The sequence below is a fragment of the Pseudophryne corroboree genome, chromosome 2 (assembly GCF_028390025.1).
Source record: "Pseudophryne corroboree isolate aPseCor3 chromosome 2, aPseCor3.hap2, whole genome shotgun sequence".
In the NCBI taxonomy this organism is placed as follows: domain Eukaryota; kingdom Metazoa; phylum Chordata; class Amphibia; order Anura; family Myobatrachidae; genus Pseudophryne; species Pseudophryne corroboree.
The window spans coordinates 508,541,932-508,564,461 of NC_086445.1; the positions used below are offsets into that span (position 1 = coordinate 508,541,932).

At 43.2% G+C, this 22,530-nt stretch overlaps 1 pseudogene; it reads left to right on the forward strand.

Annotated features, from left to right (window-relative positions):
• The first annotated feature begins 1,904 nt into the window (after positions 1-1,904).
• LOC135052201 (5S ribosomal RNA) lies at positions 1,905-2,024 on the forward strand (annotated as a pseudogene).
• The last annotated feature ends 20,506 nt before the right edge of the window (positions 2,025-22,530 follow it).

Sequence of the window (22,530 nt, forward strand, 5' to 3'; positions counted from 1 at the left end):
TTCACTTCATTTCCCTGATAGCACCTTATCTTCAGTGCTACAGTGCACACTTATCACACATTCAAGTGTGGTATTAGGCCACACTCACCTCTTTCACAATTTAGGAATAGAGTATGATTGAACACTTAACATTGCACTCAGTAAAGATCCCTCTCCCTAGAAGTAGGTGTTCCAGAGTAGTATGGCACCACAATCAATTAGTTCAACTGTACCTCCATGCTTACTTTTTTCAAAACAATCGGCCCCATGAACTTTTAGGTGTATTCTCGATGCCTTGAACTCTTTACCATCATTCAGATGGGTCCACATCGGCAACAATGAGTAGCGTCTTCCCCATGGGACTGATCACCTTTGTCCCTGATTTCAACTCTAATTTATATATCTTTTGAAAAACTTTTTATCGATCTCATGTATTTATCTTTACATACTCACAATCATATATTCAATATTCAATATATATATTAATAAGTTTATTTATACTTACACGTTTTTGTTTTTACCATTTTTATTTTCATATTTATATTAATTTTTATTATTTTCTGTGTTGTTTTGTTATGGTTTTGTTTTTACACTGACTCTTCCACCCACATATTCCAGAATTCCGATACACATTCCCACTCGTATTTTATCATTAATTGTAACTTATGTATCCAATTGATTAGCATTTTTAATGTTTGTTCCCGGTGGTATCTAACAGCGGGTTTCTCGTTATTTATTTATTTATCTACATTGTGTACACCCTACAATAATTTATTTAGCATCACAGTTATTTCTTCTATGCGTGTGTCATAGACTCAGACCAGTTCCTTGATTAAAACTTTAACCAGACATATCAGTGTATTCAGGGAGCAGCGTAGGGTGACTAATACTACAGTTACACAATTAGCCCTACACAGAACGAAACTCAGTCTCCCAGCACTGCCTTGATAGAAGGTTGTAGCCAGGCAACATTAGCACCACCCCTTTCCCACTTACGTACGCACCGCCATGTCTGTTAGGGGAACGGGTTATTACCATATGACACCCCCCCCCCCCCCAACGCTCGTCACTACAAGGCATCACTGCCCAGATGCGTCCCTTTTTAAACCCGCCGGGTGGCACTTGATTTTATCCGGAAGTGATCAAGCCCATTAGCGGGCGAAACCGGTCTTCTGTCTCTCCAACCTGCCCTCCTGCAGCTGGCTCCCAGACCCTACGGCCTCCCCATCTTCTGCCGGACAGGTTTAGCAGTTGCAGTGCCGTCAGACACTGTGGTCGTTTGTCCCTTCCAGGGTTTAATTGTTATTAAAATTGGTACACAGTATTTATTATCCTACCAGTAAGGAGACCGTGTGGGATCACTAGCTTGTTAAATCATGGCATTTCTTTGTTATCAAGCATTTTAGCTGCATATGACTGGTGCAGTTTATCCATTGTTTGAGACAGTGATGTTATTTGTGTGGGGTGACACTTAATCTCCACATATTAGAACAGACATCTCTCATTTCCTGATATTAGGGGCTGTTAGCTATAGCCATTATACTGCTAGCATAAGTGTATATTTACTGTTCTGCATGTCTCATCGTGGGACCTCACCATCAATGACTGTATATGTATTATGTTCACAGATGAATGTGCGGCTTAATCTTGCTGTGTTCCTTTGAAGGTCTAAGTTACTGCATATTCAATATATGGACCAGTAATTACTTTGCATTTTCTTGATTAGACCTCTGTATCCTTTCTCTTTTTTCGTGGACTCTCACCAATGATCCGGAGTACCTACATGGTCAATTGTAACACTCCAGTCTCATCTCCGCCTAACGTTGGCAGCAGATCCACCTTTGTTCTATTTCTCACTTTATCTGGTACAATAATTTCCTTAGTGATCTCTCATCAGTGATCCAGGGAGCATTTGCGTTCAGACAACCTACTATCATACCACACTGTAAAACGCCAAGTACCGTCCGATCTTGGAAGCTAAACAGTGCTGAGCTTGGTCAGTACTTGGATGGGTGACCACCAGGGAATACCGAGTGTAGTAGAACTCTCTATCTAGCCCCTCATTCCTTACCTAACACTGACAGCAGAATCATTGCTCTTATCTTCCTTCTATCTCCATATTTCCATATTATTACTTGCTTGGTACAAAAAGTTATCATCTGTGATTTCTCAGGGCTTAGCTAACTGGTGCAAATCTAGTGCCATCATTACTGATACCAGCTTGCAGAATCGGCAGCTTTGGCCTCATAACTCAATTTAGGATTATACCTCCTATCATAATTCGAGACCAAAGAGTTCTTTAGTTTTTATAAAAAAAATTCTTAATATGTGTTTTTTGAAAGTTTGTGTGTGTAATCTTGGATACCAGCTCTTAAATATTTACATTAAAAGTTATGTTTTAATATACTTACCTATATCTTGATCACTGTTTATCAGCCTAAGAGTGCACCCAAAAAAGAGTCTTACTTCTTCTCCTTTCACGTTTTAAGGTGTATAGTTCCCCTTCTAGTTGCAGTTTTAGAAACAAATATCTACCTTCTACATCTTCAAGGGTATCTAGAATAGAATATCTAAGGGATTTTTTAAATATAATCACGAGCCCTCTTTTCTTTGATGTAAAGGAGCCCGATTTGTAATCATTAATACAATTATCCCCAAGTATATTGGGATCTCCCGTTTTCCAGTGGGTCTCCTGCAACATTGCCACATCTGGATTCAAAAGCTTCAAATGTTGCAAAATTTTTCTACATGTTTTAGCCTCAGAAGAAGTAGCCATGATAACCTCTAAATTAACCAATACTTGCCCTTTTGGAAAAAAAGCAATAGAAATTAATCTAGTTGCACAGTTTCCCATGTCCCAGCGAGCAGGGAAACCTAACTAGAAGTGGGAAGAAATAACCTGTGCCATAGCAATAGATCCATAAACATTGTCAAACAATACAGTGCAGTACGTCCATTTTTCATAATTTTACGAACCCATAACACAGGTCCATATGACCTGTGACATATCAAAAACAGTATTCCAAACAAGGAAAAGGAGGGGGAGAGGGAGGGAGAAGAAGATGGGGAGAAGAAAGAGGAAGAAAGGAAGGGAAAAATTCTCAGAGTAATTCAGATAAATCTCAAATATAAAGAGCTGAACAAAGAAATAACAACAACATTTGAAGAGCAAACAGAAACCATTAAAAAGAACATATTATCATACATAAGAGCGGTAAGAGGGGTGTAACATGTATGATACTTGCAAGCAGAATATAACATCAGTCCCCAGGCCTAGAGGCAGGTAATGAAGAACTCTGTAAAGAGTCAACAAAAGTCTTTGCAGCAGTCACTGAGCCCTGACGCGTTTCTCGACCGACAAACACTGGTCGTTTCCTCAGAGGGAATGACCAATGTTTGTCGGTCGAGAAACGCGCCAGGGCTCAAAGGATCCAGGCACTCGTCAGTCCTACGATTTCATCTATTTGCACCTCCAATCTCTGCCGTAATCGATCTACCAGATCTGAAGCCACCTGCATTGGTCCCGCTTGCCATATGGGGACCGTGGCTTTCAGTCGATTTATCTGGAATCCACAGTGCTTAACCATCAATAGCACCACCGATCTATTTGGAGGCGGCAGTGAATGAGTCACCCTGCCACGCTGGTCCGGCAGGAGAACGGGAGGTTGAGCCGCTAGAACGAGCGGCGCCCGGTTTATGGTCAGTGCTGCTGGGACATCTGTGGAAGCGGTAAGCAATTCAGCTCCGGCTTACGGTCACAGTGAGAGAGTGACAGACGGAGCTTATGCACTTTACTTCACCTTAATTCCAGCATGATACCTTCGTTGAGACGGTTTATTTATCAGTAAGAATACAATTGTTACATAGATCAAAGGAAATCATTCACTTTGGAACTATTACTAAAGTGTTATATGAAAATTCTGTATTAAATCATCAGCCGTTAACATTTATAAAAGGACTGAAGGATCACTGGTTCTATTAAAGATCATATACCGGTCACTGTGTCATCTACTAGTGCACTAGTACTGTGGGACTATCAAATTCCATGCCGAGTGTGGATTCTTTGTTGAATTGAATTTATTGAATATATCATTAGTTATAATTAATTCAACCTTTTAACTTGATTGTGACCTAGCATATTTTATGAATAAATTTGTTTAATATTTATCCAGTCTGCTTGCGCTCTCTTTTTCCTTTTTCTTTCAATTGATCAGGGTGTGCTAATACCCTCTTCCCTTGAGAGCAGCAGGCAGCATTTCAACATAGGCTCAGTAGGGCGCTTTTTCTTTGGTTCTTTTTTACCATGGTAGGAGAGCCCTTATGCCTTGGGGTACGCCTCCATCACCCTGACTTTATCCACATAATTGAGAAACTTAAATATGACTGGTCTGGGTCTGAGACGATCCACTTGGCGGTCAGGGCCAATGAGATGGGCCTGTTCAATGACTATCGGTTCTCCGTCAGTCATACAGTCCAGCTCTGTCGGCAGCCAGGTAGAGATTAGGGTCAATAGCTCTTTGGGTTTAACCGACTCTGGCAAGCCAATCATACGAATATTGTTACGTTATTACAATTCTCTAAATCCTCAAGCTTATCTTGCATGGCAGCAATGGAGGTTTCGTGGGTATCAATGATGGAGTAAGCAGCAGTTAGATCGTCCTCCCGATTGGAGATTCACTGCTCAACTTCGTTCAGACACGTGCTATGTTCTTTCAGCTGCATCATAGTGGAGTCAATGGCATCTTTTAATCCAGCAAGTTTCTTATCTAGTAGCGTAGAGAGTAAGTCAGAGATTTCCTTTGCTCTTGCCACAGAAGCAGTTGTGTATTTGGAAGGATCAGCTATACCCTCTAGAACGTTGTCACAAGAGGAGATGATGGAGGGCTGGAGGAAGTCAAGACCAAAGCTCTGGTGTCCCTGGTTTTTGCTGCCGCACCTCCCCGGGCCCCTTTCAGGGGTTTTGCCACATATTTATACATGAGAGTAGGGAGATGATGGTAGGAGCACTGCACAAAAGAACAGCAAAGTCAGAAATCCTGCCCAGCAGGGAGTATGTTACCCTGTGTCAAAGTCGAAAAATATTGCAGTACACACATCACGTACAAACTACACACAGATGGCCTCTGCGCATGTACTTGTTCTGCCGTGCGTGCACATATCCGCAATTTGCGTATGGTCGCTCCCGTGGTCCTGCGCATTAGCGTGTGGTATGAGTATTTATGGTAGAGTTTGTGAACGCATGGAAAGCTATCAAAACACATTACATATTTAATCCAAATAGTGCACAATGTACACATAGTCTCCCTGCACCACATCAGTAAGTTACAACAGTTTAAATGGTAACAGAACAAAGTGATTCACCTTTACAGGATAGGAGGGAACAGAACAAGGTTATAAGGTGGTGTTTGGTATCCAGCTGTAGGGTATTGTAAGGGTAATATTCCGGTGTTGGTTTGAAGAAGATCGCATGTTCCTGCGAATAGTTATGTGCAGGAGCAGAATATAGATATAAACTGCATTTACTGTACATTAAGTATGCGTCGGGAACCCAGAGGAGACTACCCACAAGTGAATCTTGAACAGACATCGCCCACCTATTCAAACCAACCTATGACCTCTCCTGTACTGTAAATGACCATCCCTGTGTCCAATGGACAAAGAGATTACAGTGTCCATTGTGTTAAGTTTTGGAAGATTGTATATTAGATGCCTGCTGCAGGCCTGGTCACACAAGACTCACAAAGTTATCTATCTAGATGACCGAGGACCAGACTGGGTAGTGTGGCGAAATCCAAACAAGTATGTATTATTGACTGTAGCCATTATTCTTTTGTATTGTATTGCTTTGTTATTGTAACCCCCTTTCAGTAATAATACACTGTGGTGTCGGAACCCAGTAGTTTAATTACAATCTGGTGTCGTGTCTTCCTTTCCCTGCTAAGGTTTAAAGTGTATTATTATCACATTGCATAGCTGTTAAGGGTTCACGGTGTATCATTGGGTGTGTACGCGCTGTGTGTACTTTGTACAGCCAGCGCAGCGTTTGTACGCAAAGTCCGTACTCGGTACGGGACTCTGTACGCTAATGGTATAAAAAGTCCGTAGGTTGCGAATTAAATATAGCGGCCGCAGCAGCTTCATTTAAAGTGTATGAATTGTCTTTTTAAAGTGTTGCTTTTAGTCCTGTATGAAAATCAGCATTCTCAATTGGGGGTATCGTCCGGTTTTCCACATACTCACAGCCTAACAGGTCACAGCAGACTTAATCTATCAGCAAAAGGGCGGACAGAAAGTATCCTACATAACCTTTTCTTGGTCAATGGATACACTGAAAACCCTACTTATGTGCTGATTAGATGACGTCTGCTCTGTATGGTTTGTAGAGATGCTGGTAGAACCCGTAAAACAAACAGGAAAAAAGCTATTTAAAAATCTGTGAAATTTTTTTTGGGGCGCCAAAAGCGTACACAACACAAGGCACCCATACTTTGTATACCCTCTCACATTGTTGCCATAAGACTCAGATTGCTAGATTCATTTAGATTTGCGTGAAACCGGATACATTTGTTGCTATATAGTTAAAACTAAAATAAATGTTTAAGGAAGTAAGTGTAAAGCACAAACGCAGTCTGGCCTGGTTGTAAAGGTTTATACAGAAAAAAACTAGTTATTGTGTTATGTGAGCGATTATTGTTAGTATTGCTCACATTTATAGAAGTTGTGGGATTTGTTTTATTGTACACGTGTCTCAGACAAAGTACAGGACTGCGCACGAGACAAGCACGGTCACGTGTTTACGCAAAGTGCATAAGAGTACGGGCGCTAAGTACAAATTACACAATAGTGTCGTTTAGCTAAAAGGTGGGACAGTAGCCATGCTACAATAGCACAAAACTGCCCGGTTTCTAAAGCAGATTAGTATAAAACTTTTGTTTAAAACTGTATTGCCTCTGGGGGTAAAGCTGCCTATCTGAATGAATTAAAATTTTCTGTACAGAAAAACAAAGTGTATTTGAGTGAGTGGATATTCGAACCCAGGGAATTCGGGATCCCGTCGTGTGGTACATCAAGTAAGTGGAGGCTTGGTGGCATGAGGCAGCTGACTCACGTTAGTATAAGGTTTAATACGCAAATCGTGAGGTGATTTGCAGAGGAGCGTGATAGTGCATAGTATTGCGAAGTATTGAAGTAAAAAAGGTTTTTGTATTACGCTCCGGGCTGAGGGTCGCAGTTTGTTCATCGACCCGTGGTCGTACGGCAGATAGGTAACAAGTACCTATACGCTGTGCGATTGGACCGTGCGCTTGTGGGTGCGATATATACAGTGCAACTTGATACCCCTTTTACGAGCTTTTGCGTAGAACCGCGGTATCAGTAGTGCTGTGTAGAGCATACGCAAGCGTGATTTGTGTATAAGTGTATAGGGAGTTTTTGCTGGTCTCTCTCAGGAAAATCTCCAGCGGTGTATATTCACTGGAAAAGGTATGTAACTCCTAACACTTCCAGTAAAAAGAAACCAGATAGGGAACTCACTGGGTACGCGGTGGTCACTATTGGAGTGAGTCGTGGTACTCAGTGGAGAAGGAGTGGGTGAAAGCGCTCTAAGAACTTTCACCGTCTATTCGTATTGTGCATTGGGGATTGCGTAAAAAGGGAAAAAGTCCGCGATGGGATCCAATTGCACAAGCGGTGGACGTTTTGTAGCCAGGGTTCAGGTTGAAGAGCCGCGGCCCAAGGGGTCAGCGAGGTTTGTTATGTGTGGAAAATATGGTTCACACACTGAAGACTTTTTGTCTGAATGGGTACGTATGACTGACAAAGATAGGGTACCATCCCTAGGGTGAGCAGCTTTGAACCAGAGGTATTGCAGAACTTAAGGATAAGGATATGTCTGATAAAATCCAGAAAACAAAGGATTAGACATACAGATTGTTTAAATTTATGGCAACAGGAGGGGGATGTGCAAAGGGAATTAGCTCGCGCAACAGGTTCCAAACCTAGCGGGAAAACAATGGCGACCGCACCACCACCACCATATATTGTGGGGGAGAAAGTGGCTACAGACAATGGTACATTGGTACAGGATAGGAGAGTAATTGATAAATGTACTAACGCTAACCCTTGCCAGTTGTATCCCGTTTTAAATTTTCCCCAGGACTGCGAGCAGGAAGATGAGCCCAGCACGATATCGGCACTCTCTCTAGCAGCCACCATACAGGACACTCAGGTGGGCACGGCCCAACCAACAAGAGTTGTAGCAAGGCCCACTAGCGGAGGGATAAGTGAGGTCATGTCCACAGGTAAGTACGGTACCATACATTATGCAGAGATAATAGCTCCCCACATTGTAGAATCAAACCAGAATGATGTAATTGAATTAAATCCTGTCAGGGTAATTGCAGTCCCCAACGGGAAAACTGACAATCAGGGAGTAACTCCCATCAGGAACATTGCCATGCATTGTCCCTGGTCCCGGGCAGAGTTAAGGTCAATTATGTCTGAATTTCCAGATCCCAGGAAAGATCTAGTCGGATGCCAGAGATTCATTAAAGAGTTAGGTAACGCCCATGAGCCTACAAATAAAGATTGGCGAACAGTGCTACGAGTGTGTTTACCCTCAAATATTGACATCACGAAATTTATAGCAGGCAGTAAGTTAGATGCAGAAGTACCTCTCACTGATGAATACAATCAGGAGAACGTAAAGCAAATCAATCTGAAACTAGGAGTATACTTCCCTACTGTTGTCAAATGGAATAAAATTTTCTCCATAAGACAAAAAGAAGGTGAAATGGCATCCGAATATTTCCATCGAGCACTGCAGGAAATGGCTAGATACACTGGGATCGAGGACATTAAAGACAATGCACATCACAGGGAAGTAGCTGTTACTGTATTAATGGACGGGTTGAAGGAGGCACTGAGAACAAGAGTGCAGACCTCTCTACCAAACTGGAGAGGCATCTCGGTGGCTGCATTGAGAGAGTCCGCTATCGAGCATGATAGGAACATCAGTAAGCACAGGGGGGGTTTATTTACTAATATTTGTGTTTTGACCGTTTTGAAGGGTGTTTGAACTCGAATGGTATCGGGTGCATTTTACTGCAACTTTTTGAATCCTGATACGATCATTCACTAAGCTGCCGAGTTTTGCACAATCGTTTTTTCCGATGTCGATGTGATTCGTAATATCAGGCAGTATTTTACGGGAGTGATGAGTAAAACACTGCCTGAAGAAACACAAGGAATCCCAGCCGGATCTGTGAGATCCGTGCAGAGCTTCATTGTGTACCTTAAAAAGTTCATTAAAGTCTTTAAAATTCTGAAAAAAATTGCGTGGGGTCCCCCCTCCTAAGCATAACCAGCCTCGGGCTCTTTGAGCCGGTCCTGGTTGAAAAAATATGGGGGGAGGGGAATGACAGGGGTCCCCCCATATTTAATCAACCAGCACCGGGCTCTGCACCTGGTCCTGGTTCCAAAAATACGGGGGACAAAAAGCGTAGGGGTCCCCCATATTTCTCCCCAGCACCGGGCTCCACTAGCTGGGGAGATAATGCCACAGCCGGGGGACACTTTGATCTCGGTCCCTGCGGCCGTGCCATTAAAACCCCAACTAGTCACCCCTGGCCGGGGTACCCTGGAGGAGTGAGGACCCCTTCAATCAAGGGTTCCCCCCTCCAGCCACCCAAGGGCCAGGGGTGAAGCCCGAGGCTGTCCCCCCCATCCAAGGGCGGCGGATGGGGGGCTGATAGCCATGTGTAAAAAATGTGAATATTGTTTTTAGTAGCAGTACTACAAGTCCCAGCAAGCCTCCCCCGCAAGCTGGTACTTGGAGAACCACAAGTACCAGCATGCGGTGGAAAACCAGGCCCGCTGGTACCTGTAGTACTACTACTAAAAAAATACCCCAATAAAAACAGGACACACACACACCGTGACAGTACAACTTTATTACATACATGCACACCAACATACACACATACTTACCTATGTTCCCACGAGGCTCGGTCCTCTTCTTCATGTAGAATCCTAGGGGTACCTGTGAAAAAAATTATACTCACATAATCCAGTGAAGAATCCGGCCTTTGAATAATCCTCGTACTTGGCAAAAAAATAAAACGCTAACCCGACCACGCACTGAAAGGGGTCCCATGTTTACACATGGGACCCCTCTCCCCGACTGCCAGGACCCCCCCTGACTCATGTCAAAGAGGGTCCCTTCAGCCAATCAGGGAGCGCCACGTCGTGGCACCCTCCTGATTGGCTGTGTGCTCCTGTAGTGTCTGTCAGGCAGCACACGGCAGTGATACAATGTAGCGCCTATGTGCTCCATTGTAGCCAATGGTGGGAACTTTGCGGTCAGGGGTTGACCGAAAGTAACCTCACCGCTGACCGCAAAGTTCCCACCATTGGATACAATGGAGCGCATAGGCGCAACATTGTATCTCTGCCGTGTGCTGCCTGACAGACACTACAGGAGCACACAGCCAATCAGGAGAGTGCCACGATGTGGCGCTCCCTGATTGGCTGAAGGGACCCTCTTTGACAGGAGTCAGGGGGGGTCCTGGCAGTCGGGGAAAGGGGTCCCATGTGTAAACATGGGACCCCTTTCAGTGCGTGGTCGGGTTTCCGTTTTTTTGTTTTGCCAAGTACGTGGATTATACAAAGAACAGAAGGTACACTGGATTATGTGAGTATAATTTTTTTCACAGGTACCCCTAGGATTCTACATGGAGAAGAGGACCGAGCCTCGTTTGAACATAGGTAAGTATGTATGTTTGGAGGTGTGCATGTATGTAATAAACTTATACTGTCACGGTGTGTGTGTCCTGTTTTTTGGGGGTATTTTTTTAGTAGTAGCACTACAGGTACCAGCGGGCCCGGTTTTCCACTGCATGCTGGTACTTGTGGTTCTCCAAGTACCAGCTTGCGGGGGAGGCTTGCTGGGACTTGTAGTACTGCTACTAAAAACAATATTCACATTTTTTTCAAAAGGCTATCAGCCCCCCATCCGCCACCCTTGGATGGGGGGGACAGCCTCGGGCTTCACCTCTGGCCCTTGGGTGGCTGGAGGGGGGGAACCCCTTGATTTAAGGTGTTCCCACTCCTCCAGGGTACCCCGGCCAGGGGTGACTAGTTGGGTATGTAATGCCAGGGCCGCAGGGACCTAGATAAAAGTGTCCCCCGGCTGTGGCATTATGTACCTGGCTAGTGGAGCCCGGTGCTGGTTTCAAAAATACGGGGGACCCCTATGCTTTTTGTCCCCCGTATTTTTGGAACCAGGACCAGGCGCAGAGCCCGGTGCTGGTTGATTAAATATGGGGGAACCCCTGACATTTTTTCCCATATTTTGTCAACCAGGACCGGCTCAAAGAGCCCGAGGCTGGTTTAGCTCAGGGGGGAGGGGGGACCCCACGCATTTTTTTTTAATGATTTGTAACAATGTTATTTTTATACGAAAGGTGCACAATGAAGCCCTGCACGGATCTCACAGATCCGGCAGAGATTCATTGTGTTAATGTCGGCAGTGTTTTACTATTCACTCCCGTAAAACACTGCCAAAAAATACGAATGACATCGACATCGGAAAACACTAAAATGCAGAATACGACAGCTTAGTAAATTAGTCGTAATAAATTCAAAAAGTTGCAAATTTACACTTGCGATGTCATTCGTGTTTGAACTTTAACCTCATTCTGAAAAATACGAATTTTAGTAAATATACCCCAATGTTGTAGGAGGTGAGCACTGACAAAGGAGTAGAGATGAAGTATCCCTACAAAGGGCTGGACAAGAGGTAACATGGAGGGAGATTTATCAAACCTTGGAGAGAGATAAAGTGGAGAGAGATAATGTATCAACCTATCAGTCTCGAAATAATCTTTCAAACGCAGTCTGAAAAATGTCAGAAGCTGATTGTTAGTACTTTATCCCTCTACACGGGTTCAGTATGGGATCGGCGGTTGGAATCCCGGTGGTGAGGTGGTGAGGAGACCGATGCCGAGATCCCAGTGGTCAGGAGACTAAAGCTGGGATCCTGATGGCGAGCGCAGCATGTCCCCTCTCACCTGGTGGTGACCAGGGCCGGTTCTGGGGCTCTGTGCGCCCCGGGCGGCAATATGGGCATGGCTTTGTACAGGGGGCGTGGTCATTTACGCCCCCTGTACAAACTGAAATGATGTGCGGTGCGCGATGACGTCATCGCGCACCGCACAGCAATGGTCCTCTACACGGAGGGAAACTCCCTTCGTGTAGAGGACCTTTGTTGTGCGGTGCGCGATTATGTCATTGCGCACCGCACAGTAAAGGACCTGTCCACGAAGGGAAACAAGACATGTGCGCATCTAGTTTCCCTTCACAGCGGCAGCAGGCAGCGGGGGGCACAGCAGCAGCGGATCTTGCCCTGGTGCGGCGCCTTCCGGATGGCGCCCTGCGCCCTCCGGAAGGTGGCGCCCCGGGCAAAAGTCCTGCTTGCCCGTGGCAAGATCCGCTACTGGTGGTGACCTTTGGTCACACAGGGTTCTATTCCCCCTAAGGTGGTGGGGTAGACCGCCCCCCAAGTGGTGGAACCAGCCAGCGGTTTAGATTCTGAGATTCTGACACCTTGTTTCGGGTTTCCTGTGTCGGTATATTGACCACCGGGATCCCGTCCGGCGGTCAATTGACTGCATCCCCTCTCCACTTTATCTGTCTCCAAGCTTTAGAAAATCTCCCCCACAGAGAGTTGTGTGCAGGGTAAGAGTAATATGCAGGCTCCCAGAAACCTGTTATGAGCCGCTCCGGCCTCTCAGCGATAGTTGTGGTTGTTGCTAGGCGACTGGGATGTCACAGAGCTTCCTCCCGGTAGCATCCCCATTGCCTGAGCGACCGTCAGAGAAGCTACCGTTGTGGCTGCAGGGGATTGTGGGCTGGCTACAGGGACGTGCAGTGCTCCAGTTGCACGAAATATGTAGTTAGAGGGGGCTTATCTCGGCAAACCTCAGGATAGGGTCCTCCTACCTTGCCGGTAGTAGTCATCAGTTACTGCGGGAGCCCTTGTCACTTTGTGTTGTAATCCGAATCTTCCTTGCCCCTTTGTCTGCTTCAGGCAATCCTGCAAACCTGGTCTGTCTATAGTTATCCTGCAAGTTTACGCTTTAGTAGATCCTGCAAACCTGGTCTGTCAGTAAATATCCTAAGAGGTCACATTTCAGCTTATCTTGCAAACCTTGTCTGTCAGCCAACATCCTACAAGTTCACATTTCAGCAAATCCTGCAAACCTGGTCTGTCAACCAACATCCTAAAAATTCACATTTCAGCTAATCCTGCAAACCTGGTCTGTCAGCCATCATCCTATAAATCCACGTTCTGGCTAATCCTGTGAGCCGTGTTTTCCAGCTAAGATCTTGCAAGGTTTAGCCCCGGTCTATCCCGCACACTTGGTCAGTCCATTAACATCCAGCAAAGCCAAGTCTACAATCCACCAGGTTCGGTTGCTGACAATCTATCAGGCCAAGCTTCTACCAATTCGTTATACCGGTCCTGTCTGCTTACATCATGGTAGGTCTGCATACCTGATCTGTCTGTTGATGTTCTGTTAGATCAGGCCACTTAAGTTCTGATTTATCTGGCCCAACTGCTGTTTTCCCGTAAGGATGAGTCGCAACCGCTCCAGACATACTGTCTGTCAGTATCTGCCAACATCCTTCTCCATCTCTCGGCACCTCCAAGTATGCGATGATCACGTAGGGCCCAGTGGTCCCGAAGTCTTGTCAAATTGTGTCTCCGCTATCAAGACTCTGCAGAATCGACTTTCTTTGGTCTTTAATCTGCGTATTTAGGATCTTCGGTCTATTGGGTGAGCTCCTACTGCTGGAGGAAGTGAGTCCAGGGTACTAGCACAACTAGCACTAATGAAACAGCAGGGGGGAGGGGTGTTGCACCTCTTGAGGGCTTTAGGAGTTTCACGCCAATGGAACTGGAGTTTCCTATGACTTCAAGCAAGTCCAATGCAGTTATATACTCTAACAGTTCTAAAGTTCTCCATGGCATCTTACAAGTCCTAAGATTCTTCATTGGAACACGCTACAGCATCTTGCAAGTCCAAGGTTCCAGTCTTATCATAACAACAAGAGCACACCATGATGAAAAAATATGACAAATTGGAAGGAGATGCTATGGACGAAGTGGGACATCTTAGGAATAGGATAGACACCTCAAGTGTGCACAGTTGCAAAGATTTCAAAGACTCCATTAATGAGGCTCCTGACAGTTCTGAGACATGCTACTACCCTAACAAAGAGAGCTTGTGCAATGAACTATACAATGAATGTGCACATTCAGTTACCAGCCTCTCCAGCTTCCAACAATTGGATGGATTTAGTTTTTAACACCCTCTCAGGGCCTCATCCGAGGTATAGAAATATTTCCATGATTAAAAAAGACTTTAATGGACAGTTATGCATTTGCATGATATTGAGAAGACAGAGTGGCCCATATACGTATGTCCCAGTCTGACACTCTTGGCTATGTATGCAGTCACTTTAGATGCTTACAGATCAAAGTTGGCTAATTGTTTTCCTACCACCCCAAACTCCACCCACCACTCCCTCTATATATGAGTCTGCAGGGGTCTGTTCTTGAAGATCTCATCAGCTACTTCAGCCTCCCATTACCATGTATATGCTGATGACTCCCATACTGTATAAACAGTACCTCCCCTCCTTGACCTCTTTTCCTTGTTCCTTTCTCTCTTGTCTCTAGCTTCCTTCTACTTACTCCCAGATGTCCCGGTGCTGTGTATGTATGTCTAAAACATAACTTACTGTATTGACTTCATCCAGGACCCCCTCACCATCCCTAATGTCTCTATACATTAACAGCACCACACACTCCTTAGTCCCTCAAGTCCATTTCACCCCCGAATTTGAGGACTAAACAAAACTAAAGGTCTGAGAGTGGGTGATTGAACACAAACTGCAGTCTACAGAGGAATCAACCAAGCTGTTGACCATGAAAACGGACTGGACAGACATATGGATTTAGGAAAATGCCACCTAAAAGTCCTGTGATTGATGATGATGATGATGATGATAATAATAATAATAATAACAAAAAAAATATTTATATAGTGCTCTTTCTCTAATAGGACTCAAGGCAATTAACAGATAGAATTAATATAATACAGTACATGAACAATAAAGTAATGAAAAGCTTTTCATAAAATACAGAGAACGTGGAGATACTTAAGGAAATACTTGAGTAAACAGGAAAGTTTTTTAGTCTGTTTTTGAAGGATTCTAGAATGGGGACAATAGAATACATCCCAGCATCCCTTTTTTTATATATATATTTATTGACATTTTTCAATACTGACAAAAAAAGGTATACAAGGAAATATCAGATATCACAGTAAGACAATCCCTAAGCAAAAAGAAGAGGAAGAGAAATGATTGTAAACAACTCCAAAGACTGTCATGAAGATACACATTTTCCTCAAATCTGAAGATATGATAACTATAGCGTAGGTTTTGAAGATCAATACAAAGAAATACTGTAATATGAGGACTGAGACATCAAAACAAAACAAATAAAATTACGGAGGGGTGAGGAAAGAAGGAGAGGGGAGAAGACAGACAAGAGAAGAGGGGGGTCCACACGATTCAAGAAGTATAATCAAAATATTATATTACATTGTCAAAGACGGTCAGGTGTTTTCCATTACAATTTAAAAGAAAAGGCCAGGGTCTGAAATTTTCAAACGCTTTATAAATATGCAATTGGGTCACCAATTCTAAGGTATCAATAAATGGGGCCCATTTCGGATAAAACCTCTGAACTCCTGGGTAGAAGTCAGAACTAGCATATTTCCTCTCGAAATATAAAAACTGAAGTTTATGTTTCACTTCTGCAAGACGAGGAGCTGTTTTCTTTGTCCAATGGATTCATAGACATTTTTTACTTACAGTAACAACGGTAATCAAGAGGGGAAGAATATGTTTCTTATCCCTACCCAGAGACCATGCTGAAAAATTAATCCCTAAACATGCCTTTGGATCTGGACTTAATTGGAGATTAAACATATTATTTATAAATTGTACTACTTTACAGCAAAATTGTCTAAGTTTATATCAGTCCCACATACAATGTAAGAAATCTGCATTAGCAGCACCACATTTATAACAATGACCTAGTTCGTCTTTGGCGATATGTCGTTGCTGATAAGGGATGATATATGCTCTACGCAAAGTGCGTATATGAACTTCTTGCAGATAGGCAGAGGTTAATACTTTTAAAGAATAGGAATAGGACTCTGTCAAATCAGAAATGGCTACCAGTGAGGGAATATCCATTTTCCATTTGGCTAGTAGTAATTCCCATTGAACATGTTTAGCAGAGTTAATAAGTAAGTGATACAAATATTTCACTTTGTAAACCTTATGTATGAGAAAGTGAAATAGTATTTCCCACAAACTAATCTGTGATAGAGTAACGGCCTAACTAGCCAAGTATGGTGGGGGAGCTTTTATCGAGGTTAAAAAGTGTCGCATCTATAGATACATAAACATATGGGTTTTAGGCAGTAGGTAGCACTGACTAATCTCGTCAAAAGAGGATAGGTAGCCACCTGGGTCAAAAACTTTACACGATATATCCAACCGTTTAGAATGCCAAATCTTAAACCAGGGGTTTGTTATAGAAGGTGGGAAAGAGGGATTTCCCAATAAAGGGATAAAAAGAGTGCTGTGTGGGTTACTATCACAAATCCAGGTTTTTATATGTATCCACAAATAAAATATGATTACGAATCTCTACTGGAATAAGGGAATATTTCGATTGTAAAAGGGCGCTAGGTGAGTATGGAGAAAAAATTTCTATATCCAGGGAAAGATCAATATATTGAGATTTATTTAGTATCCAAGCACTGATATATCTAAAGAAAGTCACGTAAGAGTAGGTTTTCAGATCAGGACAACCTAGACCTCCTTTATTTTTTAGGTGTGATAAGATTGGCTTTAGAAATCCTAGGGCGTTTATTCTGCCAGAGAAATTTGGAGAACAAAGCATCCAATATTTTTATATCTGAGTGGAGTATAGCTACCGGAAGCATTTGCATGCAGTAAAATATTTTAGGAAAGATAATTGATTGTATGACTGCTAAACGTCCCAACAGGGAGAGTGGTAAATCCTTCTACGCCTCGAGTTTAGTGATTATTTGAGTAATTATAGAATTATAATTGGCAGAATAAAGGTGTTGTAGATTAGAACAAATTTGTATGCCCAAATATTTAATTTGGGAGGGGGCAATTGATAAAGGTATGTTTAAAGAGTTCAAGAAGTCTGAAGTAGTAGCTCCTAAGAGTAGAATTTCCGATTTGGACATGTTAATCCGATATCCGGAAACCGCTCCAAAGGATTTTAGTAACTGGACCAAAGCAGGTAAAGAGTGATGGGGGTTAGAGAGAAATATAAGAGTATCATCAGCAAATAAGCTAATTTTCAGTTCTTCAGAGCCAATTTTGATTCCTGGAATCAATGGGGAGTTACGTTTGGCAACAGCCAGGGGTTCTATGGCAATGGTAAACAAGAGAGGTGACAATGGCCACCCTTGCCTTGTACCTCTACTAAGAGTGAAGGCCAAAGAAAGAGTCCCATTGCAAGCCACACAAGATTTGCGGGTAGAATACTATATACGAAGGATATTAATAAAGTGGATAGGGAAACCAAATTTTTCTAAAGTACGAAACAAATGAGACCATAGGACAAGGTCGAATGCCTTTTTTGCATCCAGCATAACAACAATAGAAGGGGGATGGGAAGTAGAGTTAGTGCTTATATGTTGAATTGCAGCAAGGACTCTTCTCACATTCACTACCGAGTGTCTTCCAGTGATGAAGCCAGTTTGATCCGATGTATTAAAACAGGTACTGTAGAACAGGTTTCAAGCGATTCGCCAGGAGTTTTGTAAAAATCTTATAGTCAGTGTTTTAATAATGGAATAGGTCTGTATGACCCTGGAAGACTAAGATTTCTATCTGTTTTAGGTAAAACTTTAATAAAAGCATCTGAGAAGTGAGGGGGACGAGTCCCATTGTGAATTATATTATTAAAACAGGCTGCTAAGGGTTGCGTAGTATGGGTACTAAGTAACCGGTAAAACTCAATCGAAAAGCCATCGGGGCCCGGAGATTTAGCTGGTTTCAGTTGTTTAAGAACTTTCAGCACTTCCTCAGACGTTATGGGGGCTATTAAAGCGGTAGATAAGGCAGCTGGCAGCTGAGGGAGAGGGAGCAGATCCCAAAAGGCAGTAGAAAAGGAAGAAGAAGGCATAGATTCAGAAATCGTTGAAGAGGGGAATGATCAGTAATCTCTAAAGGATCAGAATAGAGATCTTCATAAAAGGATTTCAGAACCTCCGTAATCTGAGAATCTGATTCAGTTAGGGACCCATCTGTTTTTAGCAGGGATGTACTACCATTTGGCTTCTAGATCCTTGCAATAAGTTAGTTAGAAGCCTACCTGTCTTATTGCCAAACCTGTAAAACTTAGAATTAACATTAAAAAGATAATTATCACTGCTTAATTGCAGTAGTTCTGAGAACTGTGTTTTGGCAGTGAGATATGTGGATTTATTTTCTAGAGAAGGGGACTGTTTATAATTTTGGAAAGCAGTAGAGAGGTTCAATTGCAATTCCAAATAAGAAGCAGTCTGTAGCTTTATAAGCAGTGAATTATAAGATATCAATTCGCCACGAAAGACTGCTTTTGCCGCAAGCCAAAAGACAGTTCGGTCAGAAGATTCATAATCAACATTTTGTTGTCGATAATTATTCCACCAGGTTTCCATTTTCGTTTGGAAACCCTTAGCTTTAAGTAAGTGTGAAGGAAATTTCCAAAAGAGGTGTAGAGTTTTCAGACTTCTTGAAATGTAAAACCACCCAAACCAAGCCATGGTCTGCTAGAACTGGGGGTTCCATATCAACTAAGGTTACCTTAGGAAAAAGTGATTCCGCTATGAGTATATAGTCCATTCTTGACCACGTATTATGGGTCAAGGAGAGGCATGAATATTCTCTCTGTAGAATGGGTAGCCCTCCACGTATCTACTAAATTAAGGGATTTAGAAAAGAAGGGTACACCTATTCTTGGTAAGGAAATTAAATGTTTTGGAGGGGGGGATCGATCAAGAAAGGAGGAGGAAATTAAATTAAAGTCACTACAGTTTATTAGCGAAGTTGGATCATAAGTATGCAGTTTCGACAATAATGAAGTGAAAAAGGATTTTTTATAGGTATTTGGAGCGTATATATATTACACAAATTAAATAAATTACCCTGAAAGTCAAAAGTAATGATCAAATAACGCCCTTCCAAATCTGCAGAAACATAGGATACCTGGCTATTCAATGATTTTTAAGCAAGTACAGCCACACTCCGAGATTTAGTATTGTGTGAAGCAGAACCCAGTGATACCCAACCTAACATTTGCAACTTTTTAACCTCATTGGCCATTAAGTGAGTTTCCTGAAGACAGATTAAATAAACAGTAAGTTTGTTTAAATAAGTGATTATTAAATAAACAGCAAGTTTGTTTAAATAAGTGATTAACCTTCTGCGTTTAGTAGGAGTATGTATACCTCTAATATTGAGTGAACCAACCTTGAGAGACATATGTGCAATATCTGTCGGAATCAAAACAGAGCTTTGTAAATCGTGAGGAAGAGTAAGAGAGACAAAGAGAGGGGAAACACATGCAGGAAAAATAAAAGGACAAAAAAGTAACAACCAAACAAAACATACAAAACATTTGTGAGCAGTGAAAAAGTGTCCTACCCAAGGACTTCCAGCTAAAGTTCAGCATTTGCACCACCAGGGTCGCAAACATTGAACTAATTACTATAGACTTCTAGGAAAAACGGAACGGCTCAGTTCCGGTCCTCCACTCCAGCCATAATAATCTGAAGATGGGAATCTCCGATAAATCGTAATGATATGAATTACAAACACAAATAATCACAGATACACCATATATAATAATAACATGCTGCCGAATAATCTGTGAATCTGAATACGTACATACTTCAACATAACTCAACTTCAGGAAATAAGTAGGAATGATCATTGAGAGTCCAGGATGTGTCATTCATCTGGAGCCTGAAACATGTCAACGTTGCCTTCTTCAGCAGCTTCCTCTCTGAGAAAAGCCTCTGCATTCGCAGCAGAAGTGAAGTCAGAGAAGCCTGATCTTGTAAATATTCTCAGGCGGGACGGGAACATCATAATAAACCTGCGATTAGCTTCAATTAGAGCTGTGCAGACTGGAGAAAAAGTACATCTGAGTCTTGAGAGTTCCACTGAAAAATCTTGGAAAATGCGTAGAGTGTGCCCCTCCCACTGAATGGGATGAAGTTTGCGGGGCGCTTTCCAAATTGCCTGAGTATGGAGATAATGTAAAGTTTTAAAAATAACCACTCTAGGACGTTGTGAGAGCTGCCTCATATTATCACCTATGCGGTGTACCCGCTCCACAACAATATCAGCACATTCTTTCTCAATATGTAGTAGTTTAGGAAGAGTGGTATGCACAAAATGTTCTAAGGGGGCACCTTTCAGTGACTCTGGGAGTCTTATGATTCTTAAATTGTTTCTTCTGGTTCTGTTTTCAGTATTATCTAACTTTTTAGCTAGACGTTTGTTCTCTATTTCTAAAGCAAGGACAGACTTTTGGAAACCTGTAACATTGTTCATGGTGTCATTGATGTGTTTCTCAACCTCAGAGACACTACCAGACAGATGCTGTATTTGTGCAGTGATATCAGACACAGATTTTTGTAACAACGACATCATGGTGGCCTGAATCGCTAAAACCATTTCCTCATATGAAGAGGAACAGGTACCTTTGCGAGCGGGAATCTCCTCTGCATCAGTAGAGAGGTCAGCTATAGGTTTTTTGCTAGCCGGCGTACCTGAAGCGTTTTCCGTGTCAGGCGCCATATTGTATTCTCCCCGACGCTTCTCCATCGGCTCCTCTTTCCTACGTGGAGACCGGGAGTGGTGTTTCACCGATGTAGACAGCGTGTTTGTTGGGAGGGCTGGCGTGGAGAGCGGAGCTGAAGGGAGAAGCTGCTCACTCTCCCATGCCGGAACCAAAAGTCTACATCCCAGCATCTTAATTGCAGCAAAGATGTGTAGAGCCGCTTGACCCACAATGCTGCTTTTGATCAGGACACCTGCAGAGAGAATGTAATGGGGAACCCTTCGATGCCTAAAATGGAAATCATGAGGACCCAACTGTGTAACAGAAGGAGAGATGCAACCAGACGGGGAAGTGTTGAAAGATCGTGTTGCTACAGGGGCACAAATTTGCAGAAACATGCAGCATTTGTGGTTGGGAAACCGGGATTTGTGAGGGCTTAAACTACAGATTAAAATACTTTTTTCATTTTACACACTTTTGTTTAAAGGGAAGCATTACGAAGGAGAAGAAAGGATCTCCGCCATGGCTTCCTGCTGTATGTAAAGAAACTCCAACAGAAATGTTCGGCTAGTATTGCAGGGGAAGCGCACTACTGCTCAGCTGTCTTGGTGGTATTTTTTAATAATACCCCTTTCACACATAGCCTAAATACCGGGTTTTCTTCCGGTGCATGCGCATCGTCTTGGGACTTGTCTACGTGTGAATTCAAAAGACCCGGTTCAGAGTCCCGGGTCCCTGCCCCTGTTCTGTACCAGGGTTATTCATGTGTCACCTGTAGTGTGAATGGCATAGCCCAGGTTGCAATGACCTGGGTCATGCCTAAAAATTGCAGATTGGTAGGCACATTATCTCCAAGCATCCACTGCCTGACGGGATACCTGGGTCACTGGAAGACCCAGGTCTGGTGTGAACGGTGACGACCCGCTAATAACCTGGGTCCAATCGCTATGTGTTGAAGGCGGTCTCAGGGTGAGACTTGGGTTGGAGCCATGAAAATAGGATTTTAATTACCTTAATGGTAAATCCTTTTCTCGTAGTCCATAGAGGATGCTGGGGTCCATATTAGTACCATGGGGTATAGATGGGTCCACCAGGAGCCATTGGCACTTGAAGAGTTTAATAGTGTGGGCTGGCTCCTCCCTCTATGCCCCTCCTACCAGACTAAGTCTAGAAACTGTGCCCGAGGAGACGACATACTTCGAGAGAAGGAATTACACAGATAGTGGCGAGATTCATACCAGCTCACACAAACATGAAAATCCGGCCAACATGCCGGAACAACTCAGCAACAGCTGAAACAGTAAATAACGCAGAACTTACCTAGGAACCAGGTAACACTGAGCCATAAAACCAATGCAGGAAAACGCAGCGCTGGGCGGGCGCCCAGCATCCTCTACAGACTACGAGTAAAGGATTTACCGTTCAGGTAATTAAAATCCTATTTTCTCTTACGTCCTAGAGGATGCTGGGGTCCATATTAGTACCATGGGGATGTACCAAAGCTCCCAGTATGGGAGGAAGAGCGCGGAGGCTCCTGCAATACTGACTGACCAAACTTGAGGTCATCAGCCAAATCAGCCCAGCCAAACTTAAGG